Raw genomic sequence first — 26,855 nt, forward strand, 5'->3', positions numbered from 1 at the left:
CAGAAGTCTACCACTCTTATGTGCCTACAATTGAACTCCTGGATAACAGCAAATTCAGCTTGGACAATGAAGCCCAAGAGGAAAAGGAGGAGGCTCACAGCCCCACTGAACTGCTGGTGTCTAAGGAAAGTTCCAAGGTCAGAACACCTGAGTGGCTCATGGCACTGTACTGTGGCTACGGGTGCATGGCCTGCTGTCGGGTCTTCCACAACTTGGAGACCCTTCAGTATCATGTGGAGCACGGTATCAAGGAGGGCTTCAGCTGTCACGCTTTCCATGAGGACTTCGCCTGCCTAGTGGACAAGAGGAGGAAGATGAGGACCTTTTTGAAGAAAGATGGACTTACGAAGGAAAAGCTTTGTGACATGTGCACATCCATATGAATATAAACTTTTTTTTTTACCTCTAAATGACAGAATCAGACCAGACTCCACGGAAAGATCTTGAACTTCTCAAAACTGCCATGATCATACTTGTTCATACAGACTTACCACCATCAGTACTACCTACACATCCCCAGTAGGATCAGAGAGCCCTTTTTATTAATACTCACTGCATTCTGCACAGGAAGGAAAAGACAGCAGTCCATGCCAAGTAGAAGAGCAAAATGTTCTAGAACATACCTCAGAACTCTTAACACCAGCATCACATCTTCACTCATTGGGAATGGAAACTGCTGTGGGTAGACTTCAGAAGAGGTGAGCACTCCAAAATAGGGAAACACCCCAACACTTGAGATTTGGGCTTCTGAGAAGAGGTGGGATAGTAGTAGAACACTTCACTGTAATCACTGAGAATTTTCTTCAAGGAATATGTGCATGATTTGAATGCGCAAGAGATGACAAAGTAAGGAGAATGTATCCTTCCCATGCCATAGGATAGGAGAGGAGCCTGGACCTGTCTAGGAATTCTGCAAAGCAGAGGAGGCCCATAGTACCTGGGTAAATCATAGGCCATCAGAGCCACTCCCCCACTACTTTTATTTGATGGCCTGCTGGATCCCTTTAGAGAGAGACAGCACAAGGAAGTGACAGGCCTTTGTCCATGAGGGAGGGTTTATGTGCAGCTCAGTGGGTTGTATTGAGATTCTATTTTCCATTTTGTGATTCTCATGCCTCTTCAAACACTCAAATTTCCACAGCTAGTTGAATCACATTTTTCCTTCCCCTGAGAAAAATTGTCCATGGTGTGTACTACAAATCATGAATGAAGGTTACTACCTCCAAGGTGTTGAGTTCAAAGTAGGAAGGAGAAATAAAGGAGTAGAAGTTTCTCTTCATCTTTGACCGTTTCTGACAAGTTTTAACAGGTTTCATTTCTTGAAGGACCTTTATATCCTTTCAAGAAACTTCACATCTTATTCTTTCCCATTTTATTCTTTCTTTTTGTTATAGCATAAAGTATGTTTTTCTAAGTGACCAGAAGAGTGCAGTTACACACAGAGCTGCAAAGAGTGCACAAAGCCAGGTTCATACATACCACAACAAATGAGACTATGTCTTCTTTAGTTAATTGGCAACTTTCACAAGTAATAGAACCTGGAAATTGTCCTGAGTGTTCTAGTGTTGCAGGAATTCCTGATGGGAGCTGAGCATCAGCCTCCACCAACAGCAAAGGTGCTTTCCTCACTAAAGGATTCTTTCTGCTTTTGTTTTCTTGAAGAAACTTAGAGACACAGTGGCCCGAAGATTTCAAACAATGGTGTCAAGCCCACTGTTTTAGTCTGCCTAGAGGACCACAACACTCAGATGCCACAAAACATCAAGGCAGGGCAGGTCTGATGATAGATGGATCAGATCTCCTGTAGCTGCTCCCAGTGCCTTGGGAAAATGTGGTGCCGCTCTGAAGAAAGTTTCCACAAGAGCCCTGTGGAGCCCCAGGTTCACTGGGATCACACCACCTTTGGAGGTTTGTTGAGAGACTTTCCTGTTACTATTAAAACCTCCTAGGTTGTCAGGACACACTAAGATACCTATAGGATTGCCTTTGGAGAAGGGAACAGTATAGGTAGAAGGAACTTGGCCCAATGGGATACAAACTTTTCATTCTTAAAGATGTCACCAGTACACATCTTTATAAGATATTGATGTATTTTTACATGTCTTTTTCTATAAATGACTGAAAACCTTTCCTCATATCTTCATTTAATACCCTTATTTGTATATTATTTGGTCAGAAGACAGACTTGTTACTAAGAGAGGGAAAATGTACTGGATAGAAAAAAACCAAAACCCACCCCTTGACATCTCTGAGACAGTTCATGTGTAAATGCACAAATGTCTCTTACACAGTCACACTGGGAAAGTTAGAACATGAAACAAATGTATCATCTTAGATAAATACTTGTATATATGGGTATTCCCCAAACCATATGTAGTTTTAAGCTTAATAATGTTAGAAGTGTAAAAAAGACCAATTTTGGTAAATATTTGCATATTTAATTATTTACACATGATTCATACTTAATTTGGTGTACTTTAAAGACGAATTTTAATTTTTGTTTGCTGTTGCCACTCATATCATACGGACCAAAACAATAAAATGAAAATTGATAAAGAACCATATAGGAAAAGAAAATTGAAAGAATTAAACTTTCAAACAATGATCTCCATAAAATGTTTTTACAACTTCTAAAATCCTTAAACCTTAAAACTTCATGATGATACTGGGACACATATAGGAACATATATTTATCTGGAACATTTTTTGTTATATATTATATTCTTCTCTCTGTATATATTTGTGTAAGAAGGGCATATGCACCAGTGTGCACACATGCTCATAGGGCCAAGAGGTGGGTAGTAATTGCTTTTATTTTTATCTGTGAAGTACTTTTCCCTTCCCTCCCTGATAAGAGTGCCACCATCTTCCCCATCAGCAGGGACAAGTGAGTCAGACCAGACAAGTGAGATCCTTACTGAACTTGTGTTTTCGTTCACTTGGTGTAAACATTTATGCATCCTGGATACATCTGTACGGAAAGCCTGGGAAGTTAGAAGAGCTAGAGGTAATAGGAGTTAGTGTGAGTTCAACTCTAAGGCCCATGAACCTCAGAGGCTGGTCTTGTTTCAATTCCTCTTTTTTGTAAATCCTGTTTCACTGTTACCTTAATTAACTGAATATCTCCACTAAGCATTCAATAAAGTTTTGTTTTACGTCCATTAGACTGAGTCAGTTAATTGTTGTTTGTCACATTGTGTACCTTAATTGATGCACAACGGGGTAGCACATAATAATCCACAGACTTTATACTGGAAAGGTATTGTTAAGCTCAGTGGATGCAATATGATTGATTGGGGAGATTACTTTAGAATGTTCAGGTGTAAAAATAAAATGACTGGTCTTCCCTACAGTAAGGTATGAATGTAATTCCTTAAGGAATGCAAGCCTCACCTTTACTACAAGGCATAAGATGGTTTGTTTCACCAGCATCCAGTAGAATAACATAGCTGACCCTGCCTCATCGCACATGTGATTTATACCAGGAAGTTTACTTTTTACCATTATATGAGCATTGTTAAAGCCTTTTCTGAAATATCTAGAGAACAGGTCAACACAGAGTAGAGGAATATACATGTAACTTTTTCTACTTCAATAGTATAATCATCAAATTCAGTTTACTAAGCTATATTTTTTTGTTTGTAATGAGGACTATAATCATTAAAGTAGGTCTATTTCATGTGAAAGTCAAAGTCACAAATTTTGTGAATAAGATGAAAATGTGAGTCCTAACCTGCACACTGATAGGAAATGAAGTTTTTCAAATAAGAAACAATTCAGTTATTCTGGCGTGAGTTTTATCGTAACTTTTATAATAGTTACAATAGACTTACTACCTTAGCAATCAGTGAATGTTCATTCTGGAAGACTGATATGGAAAGACAAAGAATTGGCCTCAACCAGTTTCCTTTCTCTACCCTTTCAGGACCATTCTTACGCAAAATAAATAAAAGCAGATCCCTCTTCCCTATTAATATAAGAATTGCTCTAATGTTTCTTCAAGTGAGTATCATACAAGTAAAATTATGAAAATCCTAAATAAATAGTGCCATTCACCTCAACTTCACCCAGAAGCTATGCCCATTTCACCTATTGAAAAGAAGACAGTTTATGAAGAAAACACAGGGTCAGAGATGCTCCTCAAACACTAAGAGGGGCAGAAATATTCAGCATCAAAATTGGTGAGTTACCAATATTCTGGCTTCACTCACACACTAATTTTGAAGGTGATGGTGAGGTTTAATTATCCACGCATGTACAGAAGAAACCAGGATTATACTGATTCCGTAGTTTGGTATCACTGATTTGCCCTCTTCAGAAGTTGTGCATTTTATTCTAGTCTTAGCAATGTAATTCATTGTCAATCCAGTAGACTGGAACAAGTTGAAGACAGAATTACAGGGTTTGAAGATAAAAATAGTTATTAAAGTAAAAGTAGAAAAATTCTTAGAGAAAAACACTAAAGAGCTGAGAAAGGACTATGAAAATCTCTGTGGTTCTGTCAAAGGACCAAACCTGAAAACAATGTGCATTGAAGAAGGACAAGAGGTGCAAGCCAAAGGTATATGTAATATGTTCAACAAAATAATAGCAGAAAATTTCCCAAATCTCAAGAAAATAATGTTCATCCAGTAGAGGAAGCCTCCAGGACACCAAACAGACATAACCAAAATAGAACCTCTCCACAGCATATTATAGTTCAAACAATCAGCATAGAGAGCAAGGAAAGAATATTGAAGGCAGTCAGAGGGAAAAATGAAATAACAAATAAAGGTATAGCCATGCAGAATATACAGGGAACTTAAGAAACTGTACTCTCCCAAAATCAATGAACCAATAAAGAAATGGGCAACTGAACTAAACAGAACTTTCTCAAAAGAAGAAATTCAAATGGCCAAAAACTACATGAAAAAATTCTTACCATCTTTAGCCATAAAGGAAATGAAAATCAAAACCACGCTAAGATTACACCTCACCCCTGGTAGAATAGCCATCATCAAAAACACCAACAACAGCAAGTGTTGGTGGGGATGTGGGAAAAAAGGAACCATTGTACACTGCTGGTGGGAATGCAAGCTGGTGAAACCACTCTGGAAAAAAATTTGGAGGCCTGTTAAAAATCTGAACATAGATTAGCCATATGATCCAGTAATCCCATTCCTGGTGATATACCCAAAGGACTGCAACACAGGTTACTCCAAAGTCACCTGCACACCCATGTTTATTACAGTGCTACTCACAGTAGCCAAGTTATGGAAACAACCAAGATGCCCCACTACTGATGAATGGATGAAGTTCCTGCAATTAAATGAGAATGGAAGCACAACCTATTAGAACCTATAGGATATTGCAAAGGCAGTTCTTGGGAAAAGTTTTATAGCCATGAATTCATATATTAAAAACACAGATCTCAAATAAATGGGGGGCATGAATTCAAGTATGATATTTTGATATGTTGTGATAACTTCTGTAAGTGCCACAATGTTCCCCCACCCACCACAACATTAAAAAAAAAAAGGATATCCAATATGTCATATTGACGTTGAAGATGGAAGATGTGTCTTCAGGAATTGCAGACAGATTAACTGAGTCATTGACTGATCAGGAAGGACCATCTCGAGAGAGAAGGTTCAAGTGTTTTTCTCTGACTGGTACAGGGTTATTGAATAAGATTGCCCAGGTGACTCCTGTAGTCTCAGTGTCCCTTGGGGCTCTATATACAGAGGTCTTCATTGCTATCATTCTGAATCCCAATGTACACATCCCTAAACGCTAACTCCGTAGAAGTAAATAGTTTGGGAAGGCTGACTTCTAGACCTCTGAGGCCATGTCTACATCACTCAGTTCTCTCCATTTTTTTCTGGTCACCTCCATTTCACAGACCTTGTTTATATAACCACAACACATGACACTTTTCTAATTAGTGCCTTTTAAGTTGCAAACAGAAACATCCAAATAAACTAATGTTATCTGGAACTATGTATAATTTTTAATTGTGAATTATGTGGTATATATATGTATATATGTGTGTATATGTGTATAACTTACATATTAGTAAATATTAGGTAAGATATTTTGTTAATTTCTGTACAAAATATCTGAGACAAATCAAAACAAGGAAAGATTTATTTTGTCTCATAGTTTCAGCAGTTTCATTTCAGAGTCATTTGATTTGTTGCTTTGGGCCTGTGACAACACAGCATTTCCTGGAAATAGTGTGTGTCAGAGGAGACCTGTTCATCTCTTGACCACCAGAAAGAGAAAAGAGGGAAAGAGGAGGGCTAGATGTTCCCGTATCTCTTTCAAGACCATATCCCATTGACTTCCTTCCTTCCAATGTACTTAACCTCTCACAGATTACACCACATTTGAACAACAACACAGCATGGTGAACCAGAAGAAATCTACAGATTAAAAGAAATGTCCACAAAATTCCAATGTCAATCCTCACAAAAATTGAAAAATCAGTACTACGATTCACATGGAACCATAAAAGATACTAAATACCACAATTTATATCCTTGAGAAAAAAAGAGCAACTCTGGAGGTATCACAATACCAGACTTCAAAGTACACTACCGAATAATAATAACAAGTACAGATTGGTACAATCACAAACACAGACATGAAGGTCAGTGAAACAGAATAGAAGACCCAGAAAAAAATCCCACACAAGTACACTCATCTGATGTTTGACAAAGGAGAAAAATCTTACACTGGGGAAAAGATAGTCTGTTCACAAATGGTAATAGGAAAACTGGTTGTCTACGTACAGAACACTGAAACTAGATCCTTACCTTTCACCCTGAACAGAAATCAATTCTAAATGGATCAAAGATATTAATGGAAGACATGAAATTTTGAAACTACTACTGGAAAAAATAGAAAAATTGTGGAAGATGGAGGCGTAAGTAATTATTTTCGGAATAGGACTCCAATTGCATGGGAAGTAAGAATGAGAATTGATAAATGGAATTGTCTCAAACTAAAAAATTTCTGCCCATCAAAACAAACAGTTATTGGAACCAAGAAATAATGCACAGAATGGGGAGAAAATCTTAGCCAGATAGTCTGTGAATAAAGTATTATTATTCAGAATATATAAAGAATCTCAAAAAGTGCATCAACAAAAGCAAACCAATGGACAAATGAATTGAACAGAGTTCTCAGAAATTAAAATTGCTGATAAATACATAAGTAATATTAAACATCTTTAACTATTAAGAAAATATAAATCAAAAGTACACAATGATTTTATCTCACCCCAGGCAATTTGGCAATTATTAATAATACAAGTGCCAACAAATACAAATAATACAAGTGCCAACAAATACATAAGTAATATTAAACATCTTTAACTATTAAGAAAATATAAATCAAAAGTACACAATGATTTTATCTCACCCCAGGAAATCTGGCAATTATTAATAATACAAGTGCCAACAAATACTGGGAAATATGCAGGGAAAAGGACAGGAACCCTCATACACTATTGGAGTGAATGTAAACCATTATAACCACCATGAAAATCAATATGGAGCTTTGTTAAAGCACTCAAAATAAACCTATTTTATGACACTGCCCTACCACTCTTGGTCATGTATCTGAAGCAGTGTATATAAGTACACAAGGGAGACATTGTGGGATCAGCCTAGACACAAAACAACTATTAATGGATATAGAAAATATCCTGTGTATGTGTAGTAAAATATACTACGATGGCTGAATTATATTCAGAAAAATGAAATTATCTCATTTGCAGAAAATGGATGGAACCAGAAATCATAATATTGAGTGAGATAAACCAAGGTTTAAGAAACCAAATATCACCTTATCAGTCCCTATACAGCATAGACCTAAAATTGTGATGATGATAATAATAGTAATTATGGGAAATGGACGTGAAGAAGGGGTTTGACTGGAGAAGAGTAAATGTGAGAGGGGAGAGTGAAAGGAAAGGTTACTGAATGTTGAGAAGGATTTAGGTTGTATATACATATGTATATATATATATATATATATAAAACACTGATTAGTGTTTTAAAACCATCAAACACTGATTAGGGCAAGAGGAGGGAGCAGGAGAATGAGAATATAAAGGAGGGGGTGAACTTGTTCAAAGTACACTATATGCATGCATGGAATTATCACAATGAAACCTCATATTATTTATCTATGCTAATTCAAAAATAAAACAATGTAAAAACACAAAACTGTTTAATACATGGGCCTTTTCAGGAAAAATATGCAAACTTTAGCATTATAAAATGCACACACCTACAATATTTCTCCTCAATCAATTTGGATGATTTCTGCACTATGACTTTTTCTGTATTTTACAAGAAAGAGCCAAATATATTTTATTTGATAACTGAAGACTGCCCAAAATACAGCCAGGGATGTTACTCCTTGCTTAGAGTTTCATAAACACTATTTGAAATCCTACCACAATAGTTCCAAATATACATTTTGTCACATTAACTGACTTTGAAGTAAAATCATGGTACCTTTGTGAATTTTTTGGTTTTACTGCTATCAAATATATAAAACTTGTACACATTAATTTTGATACATGTACACATTTAGGAATATTAAACCAGGTTAAATGTATTGATGTCCTCATTTGTCATTTCTTGGTGGTGAATATTTTCATAATCTTTCATCTACATTTTTGGAATGTAATCCACATAATACCTTACATCATCACAGGATACTCGTACCACAGAATTTCTAGCTTCTAATTTGTTAGCCAGCACACATTGATCAACCTTTTCTCATATCCTTCAACGTCCCCAAAATCAGGTAATAATCATTCCTCTTTCAACAAATATTAGATAACCTTTTAAAGATTCTAATATAAATGAGACCATATGGAACTTGACATTATGTGTCTGATTTATTTCATGCAGTATAATGACTTCTACTTCCATCCATGTTGTCAAAATGATGATTCCACTCTTTTTATGGCTGAATAGTATTTATTTTATATATGTACCACATTTTGTAGTGAACAATTTGGTTCTTTCCATTCCTTGAGTATTTCAAATACTGCTGCAATGAATCTGAAAGCGTGGATGCCTCTTTGACATACTGACTTAATTTCCTTTGTGTATATGGACAGTAATGGGATTGCTTAAGTAGGTGATAGTTCTATACTTTGTCCTTTGAGGGATTTCCATAGTAGCACAATTAATTTGCCTTCCCATTGACAATGTGCATCTCATAAGCACTTATTTTCGTTGGTGATTTAATAATATATTCTTACTGGAAGGAGGTTACAGCGTATTGTGGTTTTGATTTGCATTTCCATGATGATTAGTGATGTTAGGCACTTTTTTAGTGGATTTTAAAGGTTATTAATATAATTCCTTCCACCATGTTCTTTTGATTCAAAATGGTTTTGGCTGTTTGGTGTTTTATTGAAGTTCTGTATGTATTTTAGAACTGTTTTTTTTTAGAGGTCAGAAAGATTTTATCTGTAGAGAATTTAGTTGGAGAAAAGAGAAGAGAAAGACTGCATATTGGAGAATGCAGGGGGACCCAGAAACTGAAACCGGTGATCCCCTAGAATTGTTTTTATCTAGTTCTCTGAAGAATTCCATTTGTATTTTGATAAGAATTGCACTGACTCTGTAAATTACTTGGAGTAGTATGAAGATTTTAACACCATTGATTCTTCCAATCCATAAAGAAGAGATGTCTTCCCTCTGTTTTGTGCAATTTTTAATTTCTTTTATTAATATATAGTTATTTTAACTGCAGACATTTCATTTCTGGTTAAATTTATGCTTAGGTATTTTCTTTTATACCTATTGTAAATAGCATTGCTTTTTAATTTAACTTCAGTTAATTTGCTATTATATTATAACAACACTACTGAATTTTATTGATTAAGAACAATTAAAACTTTTGATATGTTAAAAGGAATTGTTTCTTCAATTTGTTTGACCATCTGTTAATTGGATTATTATTTCCTTTGGTCTTTACTTTTTTTGGACTCTTTATATGTCCTGGTTATTAATCCCTTCTCAGAAGAATAGCTGGCAAATATCTTCTCCTGTTCTACAGGCTGTCTCTTCATTAAAGTATGTTTCCTTTGACATTCAGAAGCTTTGTATTTGTTGCAGTATCATTTGTCAATCTTCATTCTTATTTCCTGAACTCCTGGAGTCTTATTCAGAATGTCATTGACTATGCCTTTATCTTCCAGTATTTTCCTGTAGTAGTTTTGAAGTTTCAGGTCTTGCATAAATTCTGTGGTACTCCTTGAAGCTAATTTTTGTACAGGGTGAAAGACAGAAGTCTGTTTGGAATCCTTTATATGAGGATATTCAGTGTGCCCAGCATAATTTGATTAAAAGTCTGTCTTTTTCTCAATATATGCTTTTGTTCCTTTTGTCAATTCTGAGATGTTTTTAACAATATTAGCTTATTTCTGTTTCTTCTGTTGTATTCCATTTCTCTACTTTTGCCCCCTTACCATACTTTTTTTCTACTATTTCTCTGTAATATTGTTTGAAGTCAGATATTGTGAGCTTCAGGATCTTTGGGGCTTCCATATGAATTTTAGAATTGATTTTCCTATTTCTGTGTAGAATTAAATTAGAATTTTGATGGAGATTGGATTGAATTTCTAAACCGATTTCACTAGTATAGCTTAGAGTTCTTACTAATCCATAGTCCAATCTCACTTCAAACTCACTATATAGTCCAGACTGACCTTGAACTCACAGTGCTCCTGTATCAGCTTCCCATGTGTTCAAAATATAGGCATGCAACATCCCTCTGGCTTAGGTCTATTAACTCTTGTTTTATATATTTGTGCTTAATATTAAGTGCATATACATTTAGAATTGTCATTTCCTCTTGTTATATTAACTGTTTTATCATTGTATGATGACCATCCTTCTTTATTTTACTGTTGTGATTTCATCTGTTTTATCTGGTATTGTATAGTGAGTCTGACTTTCTTTTGACTTCTTACTGCATCTCTCTGCTTTCAGTCTATGTGTGTCCATAGAAATGAATTGAGTTTATTTTATGCAAGGTATCATTTGGTCCTGTTTTTCTAACTATTTAGTCACTTTATTTCTGTGTTTTTAATTGTGTAATTTAGTCTATTTAGGCATACAGTGATTTTTGGTAAATAGAGACTTACTGCAGACATTATGCAACTTGTTTCCTAGGTTCTCTGAAGTTCCTTTCTTTCTTCCTCTATCATAATTTTTTATAATACTCAAGTAAATTGGTATAGTATTTTGATTTTTATTATTTATTTTTGGTTTGTCTGTGGTAGATTTTTGCTTTGTGTATACCAGGACTTTACAGAAATACATCATTTGTTTATAAGCCATGCTCATAACAAATACAGGAAAACAAGAGAATGTGTAGTCAAGACAACTTCAATTGTCTTTACACTGCACACACATTTTGAATTTGTGATAGCTTGAATTTCATCTTTCTATATTGTCTATAATTTAACATGTTAATGTAGTTATTACTGTTTTAATTTCCCTGGATGAATTTGGTTTAAACATTGAAGATAAAATGCTTTGCTTACCTTACAGAATCCGCCCATTTTTAATTTGCACAATTAATGTCACCATTAAGATTTATATCTTTCTATGTTTACATCTTTAAGGTCTCTTTCCCTCAGTTTGAATATTGAAATTATGTTCTTGGATATGAATATTATTACAGAAAATTGAAGTTTAACTTGTATACCAGGTACATTTCTGGTTTCTACTAAAAGAATATTCAGAGCTTGATTATTAACAAAAATAGTTTTAATCAATTGAAGTCCTTAGTCATGACAACATATGAAATCAGTATAAGGGAAAATACAACCATGCTATCAATCAGAATATTAGTCCAGAAAAACATAAAATTATAAGTGAACAGTTCTTTTTCTGAATTGGCATTAAAAATAAAAATGAATTTAATTCTTGTCTCACATCAAAAGCAAAAGGAAATTTCATTTGGTTTCAAACTCAATTGTTAAACAAAACAGTGTAACTTTCTTATCAAGGCAAGTCAAAATTTCAGTAACAAGATCAAAGGAATATAGACAAAAGAGAGAAAATGTCGACACATTGAACCATGTTAAAGGTAAACACTTGAGTAAATTAGTAAATATGATAACACACACAAAAAAGATGACATACTCCTAAAATAAATTTTAAATATAATAGATCCAATCTTACAGTTTCATTTAAAACTATTATGAATCATTTTTGAAAACAAATAAGAAACTTAATGAAAACCTCATCAATTTACAGATCACAAAAGAAAAATAAATGGAATCAATCATGCAAAATGACTCACAATCTCACAAAAAGTGTAATGAAAATTCATGAAATGCTATTTTATGAATATTTGTTTCTCACAGTAAATAAACATATTTTAGAAATGATTTGGGGGACAAAGAATATTTAATGGGAAGGTAAAGTTTTACAACCACTTATGGAAATTCTTTGGAAATATTCAAACATAATAAGCTACTAAATTAAAGACAATAATTCCACCCAGAGAGTAAAGATATCTTCTCTGTCCTTCAGAAGACATGGACTAGAACACCAAAATAGCTTTAGTCACATTACCAGAAAAATATCTACCAAAATTTCATCAGTTTCAGAAATTCTCATATATGCAATTTTATATCAGCATAAACCCTATAAATATACACAGTACTGGAAAAATAACTGATACACCCAACTCCATGACTGAGCCTCACTACAATGGTAAGAATAAGGGGCTGTTGTAGTGGCTTACGTGGCAGAGCACCTGCCTAGCAAATGTGAGGCTCTGAGGTCAGATCCCGTATCACCAAGAACAAAATCATAAGAATAACAAGACCGGCATTCTTAAATTTGGTCTTTAAGCAGGATAAAAGAAACATAGTTATGTTAGTCATATAGATATATCTACATTGAAGATAAAAACAGAGTAGTATCCTACAAAAATGACAGTTTTAGAGGGCAACAATTATCAAGTACTAGGAATCAAACATTGCCAGGATCAGTCCACCTTGTGCCTCAATGGCTAACATATCTGTACGTGATTAATGGTTACATTTTATCTCTTTGTGTTCTCTCTCCTTTGTACTGTCTCGTAACAAATGTATTACATTTACAGTCCATCCAGATGAACCAGGCAAAGCTGCTGTTCTTTCAATCCCCCTATCCTCCCAACAAGCATCATTCAGACATTTTCCCTAAAGTGTAAACCATAGGAGAATGAAACAGGACCTGGACATATTTTGAGGTCCATAAGTCAGTCCACCCACAGAGATATTGTCAGGACAATCTGTGGAAAGAGCGAAATGACAATGGACCCTCTGGCTGCTGTTTCCAGCATCATGTGATTGCTTCAATCACCTGTAGAACTGAAGACAATGAGTTCCACCAAAAGGGAACCCATGGAGATATGGAAAAATCTCAACTCTCCATTTTGGAGTATTCCTTATCTCAGGATTCCTTGTAATAAAGATTACAGTCTTCCTGATTGAGAATAATGTTAGAATTTCTTTTTGTTACTTGGATGTATTTTTGGTGGCACTAGGGTTTGAACTGAAGGACTCATGTTTGTTAGGCAGGTGCTCTTACCACTTAAGCCACTCCACCAGCCATTATGTAGATTAAAGGTGATTTCACTCATCAATTTCAAATATCACATAATCATCTCAAACTACTCATGTCATCTAGTTATGAAAATTTTACAGATGATGACCTTGAATATGGTGGATGCTGTAATTGTCTGAGTATATGGATTACCAGTAACAGGTCTCAGTAATACCATTGTAGGCTATGAATACACTCTTCTTTGCTTCACATTAGCACTTAATTTAAAATGAAAGTCTCATGACCATAATATTGTTTACATGAGACAATAGCTTTGTTAAAATTCCAGCCTCACCTGTATATCTTCTCATTTTAGATTATTCAGAGTGTGCACCACACAAATTCGCTAAAATTAGAACAACCATTTCATGCTCAGCTTCTATAGAAACTGGGCAATTAAAATTTGTTTAGAGAATCATTACTGACTCTTACTAGACTTTCATTCTGGGAAGCAGTGAATAGAGGACATGCATTAAAATGATGAGAAACAAGTGTCCAATACCTCTAATTCTCTTGTAACATACTCATGGAACTTCGGAACTATACAAATATCCAGCACTTTAACTGCTGGCTTCATACTCTCCACAAGTACAGAGTTCATTTCCTTAAGAGCAGAAACCTGCCCTTTCTCAGACATCATGACAATTACAAAATATTCTGACACTTACATATATTTTTGTGGTGGGGTTGGGCAGGGAATTAGGTGAGAATAATAGTTACTATGGCTCATATAAATGAATACCGTCTTAGAAAAAGAAATTTATTTTTTTTCCCAAAATTCTGAACAGTAATGGTTAAGGATAAAATTATACACAGAGGCATCCCATGACTCTGTAATCTGTGTGTCATTCTCTTGTAACAGTCTAATGTTTCTTTGCTCTGAAACACAGCCAGCATTGTACGTGCTGGTTTCTGGCTCTCCAAAAGGACAGGGCTCATTTCCTTAAGAGCAGAAACATGATCCTTCTGAAACGTGATGGCATTTGGAAAATATTCTGACATCTGTATCCTTGTGGTGATGTTGGGCAGGGGATTTGTTGAGTATAATAGTTGCTATGGCTCCTGTAACTTAGTACCACCAACTATATGGCTTAGAAACATAATCTTCCCACAGTTCTAGAGGCTTAAGTCTAAACCACTTTTGCACATATGCTTTCTTCTCCATGTAATCCTCTTCCTCCTCCTTCTAACTGTGCCAGTGTTTGAATCAGGTCTTTTCACTGACTCGTCAACTCCTCTACCACTTGAGTAAAGGCCCCAGCCCTTTTTGCTTTTATTTACTTTTGAGATAAGGACTTTCTCTTTGCCAAGTTTGTGCCTGGACTATAATATTCCTTCTTTCACCTTCCAAGTACCTAGGAATATAAGCAAGAACCACAATGTCTGATTTGTTTCATTGAGATAGGGTCTTGCTAACTTTTTTGCTCAGGTGGTCCTCAAGGGTCAGGTAACCAGGCTTCTTCACCAAGTAAAATAATGCCAATTCATAGGCAAACTAATCTACAACAACTAACCTTTAAATTATCTTTTTATAGCACATAAAAGCCCCAGATGCCTAGGCACTATGGGTGCTGACTGCCATGAAGGTCCACTGAATAATGGTTTCCTCCTTTTTTATTCTTTTGTTCCTTTCTCCAAATAGCAAACACTCAATTCAGAGAAATGCAGAAAAGGTTCTGAAAGCAGGTTCTCCTGGACCCACCTAAATTTGTGGATATGGAACCTCTATCAGCTGCCTGCCTGAAACCCAGGCTTCTGACCCCAAATACCACCTACAGAAACTACTACCCTCTAAGGTCAGTGTGCTGCACCATCTTCTGTGCAGGAAATCACAAAGTCTAGGGCACCTTATAAGCAGATTGCCCCTCTCATGAACAAAGCTACTGGCTAATTAATGGAGGGAAAATTCCAGCTCTTCCTGGTGGAGTGGATGACCTAGCTGTGACTTTCTCTATAAGGTGCTGGGTTGATCCATCCTGTGTATCAGAGGGATGATCTAGCCAGAGCCTGGGGAAAATAACACATTTGGTCACCTTCAAGAAACTGGTAGTGAGCTGAAACTAGCAAACTTCCCAGAGAGAAGTCTTCAGCCAAAAAGCTGAATTCCAGCTCCCCGTCTTTGCCTGTGTGGAGAAGGGCTTGCCAATGCTTACAACACAGCTCCTTGTAGGGCCAGTTAGGAAAACCCACTTACTCAAACAAGCTGACACTGACTTCTCAACCGCCAAGAGGAGCATAGGCTTAAACACCCTGAGTAGAAGTCCCTCAAACCTATCCAGTAGAGAGGGGCAACATCACTTGCCATGCAGTCCAGGCTACCAACCCTAAGAAGGGATGGAATCCAGATTAGAAATATGAGGGAAGTGCCCAGTGCAGTGACTGAACACAGAGGTAAAACACTCTTCTCCATAACAAAGAAGAAATTTGGAATACATATGCATGTGTGTGTGTGTGTGCGTGTGTGTGTGTGTGTGTATAATTTTTAATTTATCTCTTTTATCCATTCGGTTGAAATTTTAATTGGCTTAGCCCTCTCTTATTTGACTTATTTTTCCTTCTCTTCTTTATTTTCCTATATCCATCTCCTTCTTTTCTTCTATCCCCCATTTTTCCCCTCACTGTCCCTTTCTTCTCCCCACTAACCATGCACTGAGTAGTGTAATATAACAACTTTACATGCTATTCCCATCCTTCATTTCCCTCTGCAATCCCTGGCATAGCACCCTTACCCACAATGCATGAACTACATTGTTACAAACATTAGGGCCTTACTACTTCATAGGCCCCACACCTCATACCTCTTCTCCCCCATGCACCACCAACCCATCTCATTTTCTATTCCTTATCATTTATAGTATCAATGTCTACATGAACAACCTTGATATCCCCAATACTTGCTCTTCATACAAAATATTGCCAAGGATTTTATATATATTACAAATAACTGGTTTAGCATTGAATCCATGATGTATAATTGGTATGTTATCCCTCCAGACCAGTGAACAGAATGTTACAAAAACCTATATAACAAATAAGTTCCCAGAGCATGGAAATTAAGTCAAGGAAAAAATGATAAGGGATTAACACCCCTAACTTAACAAAAAACAACACATGAGCAAATCTCAAAACTAAAACATGGGGGGAATAAGGCAGGGGAATATGACTCCCCAAAAGTTTAACAACAACACACTAAAGGATTGGATAATCAGTGAAGGGGATGAACATTTAGTTACTGATGTCAGGTGATTGATGATAAGAATGTTTAATGAGCTTAAAAAGGGAGTTAAAAGAGGATATACAAAAACAACTCAATGAATCCAAAGAAAACATTGATTAAAAAACTCAAGAAGGCATAGCATAAACTAAATGAACTCACAGAGGATTTCAACAAACACCAAAAAGAAACCAAAGAAATTATTTTTTTAAAAAGATGTAAATCAAATAGGTAGTGTGACAGGAGAAAAAGGAGCTTGACAAAGATATGGAAATTCTTAAACCAAAGTCAAAAAGAAACCCTGGAAGCAAAAAGTTCCTTAAGGTAAATAAAAATTACATAAGAAAGCCACTAAAGCAGACTAGTACAAAGGGAAAACAGAATTTTAGCCTTTAAAGAAAAAATATATATATTAAAGAAAAGCAAAAGAATACTTAGAGAAAAGACTGAAGAAGAATGAAATGATTGTACAAGAATTCTATAACACCATCAAAAGACCAAACCTTCAAATCAAAGGGATTGAAGGAGAATAGGTGCAAGTTAAAAGCACAAGAAATATCTTCAACAAAATAAAAGCAGAAAACGTCCAAATCTTGAGAAACAGATGCCCATTCAGGTAGTGGAGGTCTCCAGGACACCAAAAACACATGAGCAAAATAGAACCTCTCAACGGCATATTATTGTCAAAACAATTAGTACAGAGAACAAGGAAAGAGTACTGATGGCTCTAAAAGGGAAAAATCAAACAACACATAAAGGTAAACTCATCAAGATAACAAAAGATTTTTCAAAAGAAACCTTAAAATAAGAAAGATCATGGGGAGAAGTATTGTGAGCACCAAAAAAACTATTTCAATCCTAGGATACTTACACAGCAAAGCTACCATTGAAAATTGAAGGAGAAATAAAATCCTTCTGTGATAACAAAGTAAAACAATGCATGACAACCAAACCAGCACTTCATAAGATTTTCAAAGGAATACTATACTGAAGATGAAAATAAATACAGTAATTCACATGTGCATGGAAACAATGCTAGGAATCTCTCCATATAGCTTTTTTTAAAAAAAATCTCAAACAAGCAAAAACATTATGTCCTTGTTATTTCTTATGTCTTTTCTCCAACAAAATCAGAGAAGAAGGTGGAACATGTTTTTCCCTAAAGCTGGGAGTTGGGGAGAGGGCACAGGTGGCTCAAATAATGTACACGTATGTAAGTAAATATAAAAATGGTAAAAGAAAATAAATGTAGTAATGAAATGATGGGAATTGTTAAATCTCAATAGAAGAGCACACAAATAATTCAAGAGTAGCATAGAATTAATTGTACACACACAACCCCTAAACAAAAAACAAACATGAGAGAAATCACCACATACCTTTCAATATTAACACTAAATATTACTGGCCTCCAACTCCCTCATGCAAAGACATTGATTGGCAAACTGGGTTAAAAATGAAGACTCAAAGACTTTTAATTCACAAGAAACCCACCTTACATTCAGAAACAAAAATTGGCCTAGGATGAAAGGGTGGAAAATGATTCAGTGAGCTAATGGTCCCCCCAATCAGACAGGAGTAGCTATGGGGAAACAGCAAAGGCAGTGCAAAGCAGAAAGTTTATAACCATAAAGGCACATATTAAAACACAAAAAGATCTCAAAGGACCTAAAGCTGCATGTCGATTCCCACAAAAAACAAGAACAACTTAAACACAAATGTAGCAGAAGAGAGAAATAATAAAACTCAGGGTTGAATCAATGAAATAGAGACCAAAAAATTGTAGAATCAATGAAAAAATAAGCTGATTATTTGACAATAAAAGTAAGGATTAAGAAACACTCAGCAAATTGACTAAAATGAGGAGGGAAAAGACTCAAATAAAGAAAATTAGAAACAAAAGAGAAAGATCATGACAAACACCAAGGGGAATGTAGGAGAATGGTAGAGGAGGTGAATTCATGTAATGATACATTTAATACATCAGATGGCTGTACCTGTGCAATTTTTTTGTTTTGGATACTCTATTCTGTTTTATTCATTTTCATACCTATTTTTTGCTAGTACCATGCTGTCTTTGTTACTATGGGTCTGCAGTATAATTTGAAGTCTGGTATTTTGGTAATTCCAGCATTGCTCCTTTTGCTCAGGATTAGTTTTATTATTTGGTGTGGTATGCTTCCATGTGAATTTTGGTATTGATGTTTCTTCTTTTGTGAAGAATAACATAGGGATTTTGATGGGCCTTTGATGATGTAGTTTGTTTTTGATTTACCACTCTGTATTGCTATTCATATGTTCTGTAAGCTGTAGGTAGTCATGCACTTTGGAAAGAAGTTAGGTCATGGGGCATAAAATGAAACTTCTGAAACTGAAAAAAATAAACCTTGCCTCTTTTTGATTTATCTCAGATATTTTCTATAGAAAGTAAGAGAAAGCTAACAGGATATCTTATCTAACATGCATAAAGTTCATTTCTACCAACATATAGGACACATTTCACAAGTAAAATTGAATCAGTCTTTCTAATAATGGATGTTGATTAAATGGGGATGTTTCTTTTTGCAACTGAAAAGGCATTTATTAGAGAAGTTCCATGTGTTTTAGTTCTGTGAGAAAGGCCTATAAAATGAACTTGAGCAGAAAACTGGAGGTGACTTAATGATGCAAACACAGCCTCAGGAGTCTAGAAGCAAGCCCTCTGAACTCTTCACTTCCTCAAAGTTGATCTTTAGGGATATGCTCTGCTGGGACCAGAATGATAGTAATGAGGAGCTTTGGATATAGAGACCTAAAGTATTGAGGCTGTAGGTGTCAGACTGGGACCATTTCATTCAATAGCCTTGCTCCCGTCAGAGAGAAACACCTGAACCTCCTCTCTGAGATGGTCCTTCATGACCAGGAGTCCAATGTCTCAGTTTGCCTTCCTGCAATTCCTGAAGACACATCTTCCATCTTCAATGCCAACTGAGATATTGGACATCATTTCCCTTGAAGCCAACCAGGTAAATGAATTTTCTCCATTAATATTGTGAAAGTGAGGTCAGGTGTGATTCAAATATTTTAATTCATTTACTTTTAAGTCACTTAAGCGCCTATGTATTTCATTATGTACCCATATCAAGTGAACATTCATATCATTGTTATTTCTTTCCCTGTTGTTCTGATTGATCATCAATCCAAAAGGTAAATTCAACACTTAAATACTTCCACGACCTTTGTATCATGTTAGGGATGTTCTATTTCCTTCCTCTTTCCTTAATTAACATGACACATTATTTCTCTCTAAGGAATTAATAGTTCTACTTGTAATGCTTCAGGACAGTAAAAAGTGAACCTAATAGAATATGTCAGTATGAGGGTTTCAGATTGTGAACACTGGGCTAACAAATGAATATTGTTATATTCATTTCTCATTAAGAAGCATTGTCAACATTAATTTAAATCTTTTTCAGAGCATAACAGAAAGAAATTTTTATATAGTCAGAGTATACAGCATAATGGACACATTCATCACGTACTTCCCGTTGTACCAACAGGATTCTCTAACAGTTGATGATTTTCTCTTCTCAAAGCATGAATTGGAATTAGGGTGACATTCATGGTGCATGAGTCCACATTACCTCAAATGTTAAATGTGGTCATTGCCCCTCTGTCTTCCCATAAAGACAGAGACCCTTGGTCTCCATGTATGGTCCTAGCAGGGCCCTAATTGCTTTAAAGTAACTTTAATGTGTACTTTCTTGTGATTTTCTGTTTGTATTAGGAAATCATTTTTGTTTTCAAAGATGTCTATGTATTTCATCAATTAGGTAATTTTTTTAAAAAAAGATGTGCAGAAATCAACTTAGGGGAATAACACTGTGAGATGAGATAGAGAATCCTATAGGCAGAAAACTTATTTCAATCTATATAATTCAGAATTAATTAATGTTAGTATTATTAGTATTATATAAAATGTTAGCATTTTATGTAATTCCATTTTATCTCCTTTCTTCCTTCCTATATAAGTAGTATTTCTGTATTAAGAGGTTGTGTAGATTTTGAAATGTACATTTATAAGTAATCCCAACACACATTTTTTATTGTTTTATTATTCATATGTGCATACAAGGCTTGGGTCATTTCTCCCCCCTGCCCCCACCCCCTCACTTACCACCCAGTCCTCCCCCTCCCTCTCCCCCCAACCCCTCAATACCCAGCATAAACTATTTTGCCCTTATCTCTAATTTTGTTGAAGAGAGAGTGTAGGCAATAATAGGAAGGAACAAGTGTTCCTGGTTGAGATAAGGATAGCTATACAGGGAGTTGACTCACATTAATTTCCTGTACATGTGTGTTACCTTCTAGGTTAATTCTTTTTGATCTAACCTTTTCTCTAGTTCCTAGTCCCCTTTTCCTATTGGCCTCAGTTGCTTTTAAGGTATCTGCTTTAGTTTCTCTGTGTTAAGGACAACAAATGCTAACTAATTTTTTAGGTGTCTTACCTATCCTCACCCCTCCCTTGTGTGCTCTCACTTTTATCATGTGCTCAAAGTCCAATCCCCTTGTTGTGTTTGCCTTTGATCTAATGTCTGCATATGAGGGTGAACATACGATTTTTGGTCTTTTGGGCCAGGCTACCCTCACTCAGAATGATGTTCTCCAATTCCATCCATTTACCAGCAAATGATAACATTTCATTCTACTTCATGGCTGCATAAAATTCCATTGTGTATAGATACCACATTTTCTTAATCCATTCATCAGTGGTGGGGCATCTTGGCTGATTCCATAACTTGGCTATTGTGAATAGTGCTGCAATAAACATGGGTGACACAGGTGTGTAACCTGTGTCACAGTCTTTTGGGTATATCCCCAAGAGCCAACACACTTTCATATAATATTATCTAATGTCATTGGGTTATGAGCAGTGTTAGCACCTTATTTTCTAAATTTTTTGTTCGCATACATTAACATATGGGTTTCATTGTGATGATTCAGAGATGTATACACTGAACTTTGAACAAGTTCACCATTCTATTATAACTTAATCCTGCTCTCTCCTCCATCCCATTTTGAAACAGTATTTGATGGGTTCCATTATACATTCTTTCCACTGAGCCCTACATATTCTCCCCTTTGTATAAATTAGACAGAAAATCCTACAGTCAGAGTTAAGATTAATTTTTGAATTAAGATTAATTTTAAGATTAAGATTAATTTTTTAAATTAAGATTAAATTTAAAATTAATTTTTTAAATGCCTAATCTTGCATTTCCATGGAATAATCTTATGTGTTTCAAAAATAGAGACAACATTTTCTAATCTTTGCTCAGGTCCATCTGCTGAAAATAAAGTCATAGAAAGAAATGGACATAGTTTTTCAGTAAGGGAAAGATAAGAGTTTGTGGTTCAGAAAGAAATACTGGATTTTTAAATTATAAACTATTTTTGACCATTTAAGGATACTTCTTCTGTCCTATAAGATATTTGAACTCAAACCCAGTTTTTGCCAGGTACTCATGGTGCATCACACATTCATCATATAACTGCAGATTACCTTTGATTACACACGAGTAAGTGGGATGATAGGCAAAGTTAATGCAACTGCAATTTGGAAACATCTTCAAATGATTACGACACAAGCCAAAGTTAGGTTACTGTTACTTCAAAGTCAGATTTTTAAAAGATCATTCTCATCTTTTTTTAGTGATATGGAATAATTCTGATTAAATTTTTCAGCACTTATTCTTACCACTTAGCACAGTGAATAAACAGAGTAAATGCTCAATAAAAATTATTTTAATAAATGGAGTACAGGGCAAAGGAAGAGTGATGAAAGCAGAAAATAGCAGAGAATATCTAAATATTCACCTGAATTCATTGTTACTATGAGAAAGTTTCTCTTTTTGTGAACTAGCTCTCCAAATTCAACACACACCACAGGCAGGAAGAGGGCTTGTTGAATCCAACACAGGTGTCCTCATCTTCAGAGTGTATCAGTATAAGTATGGACTGGGAACCAAGAATTTGCATTTCTAACATCTTTCTATGTATTGTTGCATCTTCTGGCATAGATTTTATTATCTTTCCATTCCATTTTCCTGACCTATTCATCAAAACACGGAACCCAGAAACCAAACAGCTGTTCCAGAACTCTTTCTTCAGGAACTGATGGATGAACCAGAATTGAAACCCCTCATCTTCAATGTGTTCTTGTCCATATACCTGCTCACCATCCTGGGAAATCTGCTCATCATTCTGGCTGTCCTGACGCTCATCTCCACACTCCCATGTACTTCTTTCTCTCCAATCTGTCCTTTAATGACATTTGTATAAGCACAAGCACAATTCCAAAGATGCTGGTGAACATTCAAGCACAGGATCAAAGCATCATTTACGCAGGCTGACTTGCATAGGTTTGCTTTGTTGCAGTTTTTCTCCCCTTTGAAAATTTTCTCTTCACAGCAATGGCCTATGACTGCTATGTGGCTATTTGTCATCCTCTGAGGTTCACAGTCATCATGAAACCCTGTCTTTGTGTCATGCTGGTTCTAATCTCTCTATCTATTGGCATATTTGATGGTCTGTTCCAGACTCTGATAGTGTTGAGGCTGTCCTTTTGCACACACCTAGAAATCCTCCACTTCTGAGCTCAGGTTATCAAGCTTGCCTGTTCTGACACCCTCATAAATAATATCCTGATATTTGTTTCAATGTTCATATTTGGCAGTGGTGCTCTCTGGAATTATCTTCTCTTTTACTCATATATTGTCGTTTGTTTTCAGAAGGCCATCTTCAGAAGGGAAGTATAAAGCCTTTTCCACCTGTGGGTCTCACTTGTCTATTGTATCCTTGTTTTATGGAACATGTTTTGGGGTGTACATTAGCTCTGCAGTTAGTGACTCACCCAGAAAAACTGAAGTGGCTTCAGTGATGTATTCTGTGGTCCCCCAAATGCTGAACCCCTTTATCTACAGTGTGAGGAACAGGGACATGAAGAGAGCCTTGAGAAAACTAATCAGTAGGGCACTCTCACTTATATCATGTAAAATTTGCTTTGAACTTGTGTTTTTAGAGTAAGTCACAATGACTAGACTCCTGGTGAACCTAAATAATTCACTCTTCTGTCACTACACTTTTCTAAGATGATGAGATAACATAATGACCAGGTGAGGTGTGCTTTGAAACCTGCTTTTATTTTTTGTCTAGTTCAGAGAGGCCTGATACCTGATTTCAATTCTCTAAACACAGAGGCTTTGTCATTATCAAATTTTATTGTGGTGCATTCTTAGAAACATACACATTGGGCTACCAATGTATTTACATGCAACTGTGATCCTATCTAGATCATGTCTTCCACCTTGTTGAGTTGTTGGGACCATATGAATTGCATCCTAGAATTGCCTCACAGTCCTGCTGTGAGGCAAACATGGTGGTCATTTATATCCTGTGAAATAATTCCTGACATCTCTTACTCATAATCCATATCCATCTGAGCAAAAAAGTGTATCCCCATATTCATTGTCATTATGTATTCAATTGACATAGTTAGATAGTGGTTTGTTGTGATTGAGATAGTTGAAACTTATCACTGAAGATGTATTTAGTTCAAATAAGAAAATGACAATCAAATAATAGCATTTGCTAATAAATGAGAATTACATTTCATTTCAGTGATACCCGGAAGTGGTTAGGCCTTCATCAGTCAGTCCTTCTTGAGGTGGTCACTTCCTAGGACTTTTCTACTTCAGGTCTCTGGAGAAGGACATACCAAAATTCTAGTGTTGTAGCTGGACATAATGCCAGAGACATTAAAATGTGTTCCCTTCCTTAGGTCAATGATTAGTACCTCTTACATGGATAAACCAGCCTGAATTTCTATTGTGGATCACATGGTGGCCCTCAAGATATGCCCAGATAGATCCTGTGCCACTAACTTTCTATTAACTTATTCAATAAATGTATGAATGCTACTTGTTTGAGGAAAGAGAATTGAATGGGGGAGATTTCCTGGATTATCTGAGTCACTCTTCTGTGTAATCATATGTTTTTCTATAATGCACAGAGAAAGGTGGAAAAATAGGAAAGAAGAAGGCAGTAAAACTGTGCAGAAACAAATGGATTGCAACAGCTAGTATTTGGTTTCTAGTGTTTTATTATGTTTTACTGTAGAAACTGTTATTTTCACAGGACTCTAATGCATTCTTGTCTCTCTTCTAGAAAACCCTGTATAATTTATTACATAAATGTGCCTCCTTTTATATTTTTGAAGTTGAAATTTAATAAGTGAATTCCATGTCTTGCTGTTGCTTCCATCCTTGTATTTCAGAATCAATCATGGCATGGTGTTTAGTAGATATTTTTCATTTCCAAAGCTTTCAGATTTGAAGTTATATATTGTGAAAAAAAAGTAAGGAATATTTCCAGTGATAAGATATGGATATTTATTTTTCTGTTAATGTGAATAAATTTGTTTCAATACTCTCCTCTAGGTATGCTGAAGCTAAAAAAAATAGTTGTATCCTTAAACTAGAGTTATTGGACATGACAGAAAAATTTTCGCCTTCAAGTATTTCTGATGAGATTTCCTAAATGGTTGAAGTATTTTATCTTCACCTTATAATCATGCCCTGTATTCCACATTCACCCTAAAAATTTAATGTGTACAACATATCATTTGCCTAACTTACATTTCTCTTACTAAACAGTTCAGTTATTTCACAGAGTTTAAAGCACTTATTTACTGTTTTCTTGTAAAATTTATGTTTATGATGTTTCATTAATTTTCTTATCTTTTTAATTTCCTAGTAGTTATTTTTTTCTTTTAACATATGTTAATTGAATAAAGATGTTTCATTGTGATATTTCCATACATGCATATAAGGTAATTTGAACAAATACCCCCCTCCTTTTACTCTTTGTCATCATGCCCTCTCCAACCCCACCTCTTTTTGAATAGTTTTTACAGGTTACATTATTCTACATGTATGTGTGTATATAAAGTACTTAAATCATATTCATTCACCCATTACCCTCTTCCTTTGCCCCCTTCCTGACAGTTTCCACCCCAAACAATCCTCATTGTATACTCCTGTCATTCATTGTTAAGGTCTGGAGTTCACATAAGAGAGAACATGTAATATTTGTCTTTCTCAGTTTAAGGTATTTCATTTAACATGGTGATCTCTAGTTCCATCCATTTTCTTTCAAATGACATGATTTCATTCACCATCATGATTCAATAATACTATATTGTGTATATATAGCACATTTTCTTTAGCCAGTCATCAGTAGATGGTCACCTAGACTTATTCCATACTTTGGCTATTATGAATAATGCTGTTATAAACTTGGATGTGCAGATAACTTGATAGTTTGCTGACTTCCATTCATTCAGATATATGCCTAAAATATGTGTAGCAGGATCCTGTGGTTTTTAGTGTTTTTGAGATACCTCCACATTGACTTCCATAATGACTGCACTAATTTATACTCCCACCAACAGTGTATAAGGATCTCTTTTCCCTTGAATACAATCCAGCATTTTTTATTGATTGTTTTCTTGATGATAGCCATTCTAACTGGGTAGATATTGAATTTCAATATCACGTTGATTTGCATTTCCTTTGTGGCTAAGGATATTGAAGATTTATTCATGTGTTTATTAGCCATTTGTACTTCATCCTTAGAGAATTATCTGTTCAATCCACTTCCCTATTAATTAGAATGTTTATTCTTTTCTGTTTAATTTTTGGTGGTTCTTATACATACAGGATATTCAGCTTCTGTCAGATTAGAAGCTAATAATGTTTTCTCTCATTCTGTATGCTGTTTCTTGATTCTGATAATACTTTCTTTGCTATGCACATATTTTTTCATTTGATGCAACCTTATTTTTCAATGCATTCCCTGAACTATTGTGGTCCTGTTCATAAAAGCATTACATGTGCTTATATTTTTCATTGGGTTTACCTATGTCTTCATCTAGCAGATTGACAGCCTCAGGTCTTACATTAAGGTCAGTCATCCACTTGGAA

The 26,855-nt window shown here is 35.4% G+C and overlaps 1 pseudogene; it reads left to right on the forward strand.

Annotated features, from left to right (window-relative positions):
• The first annotated feature begins 409 nt into the window (after positions 1–409).
• On the forward strand, positions 410–25,410 carry LOC109679236 (olfactory receptor 7G2-like; annotated as a pseudogene).
• Positions 25,411–26,855: the final 1,445 nt, after the last annotated feature.

Source organism: Castor canadensis, chromosome 14 (genome assembly GCF_047511655.1).
Source record: "Castor canadensis chromosome 14, mCasCan1.hap1v2, whole genome shotgun sequence".
Classification (NCBI taxonomy): domain Eukaryota; kingdom Metazoa; phylum Chordata; class Mammalia; order Rodentia; family Castoridae; genus Castor; species Castor canadensis.